Genomic DNA, 360 nt, shown 5'->3' with positions numbered 1-360 from the left:
AAACTGTTAAGTCTGAGTCGCCTCAAATTCATCATTGGCTCCTGAAAAGCGGGTTGGAATTTACTTCTGAATTTCTCGGGGGCTGGGTGTTCACAGTCTTTTATCAAGGCTTTTTGAAGATCAGTAAAAGATAATCAGAATCAGAATGAGAATCTGAAAAAGTTTATTAGCCCATACTTAATCTCTGGGAAGATGAAATCGGGTTTGATCTCTACGTGTTTTGCCTCTAAATGAACTCCACATAAAATAAAGACTTACCGAGCCATTACTCACGGCTGTCCACGTTTGGGTCAGTGCTTCACACCCTGCTACAGCTCAGACCGGCCCGGCCCCGGCGCGGCGACCCTGCTCCGCCGCGAG

This window comes from Chinchilla lanigera, unplaced genomic scaffold (genome assembly GCF_000276665.1).
Source record: "Chinchilla lanigera isolate Chin_1 unplaced genomic scaffold, ChiLan1.0 scaffold00061, whole genome shotgun sequence".
NCBI classification, from domain to species: domain Eukaryota; kingdom Metazoa; phylum Chordata; class Mammalia; order Rodentia; family Chinchillidae; genus Chinchilla; species Chinchilla lanigera.
This window is presented reverse-complemented; position numbering follows the sequence as displayed.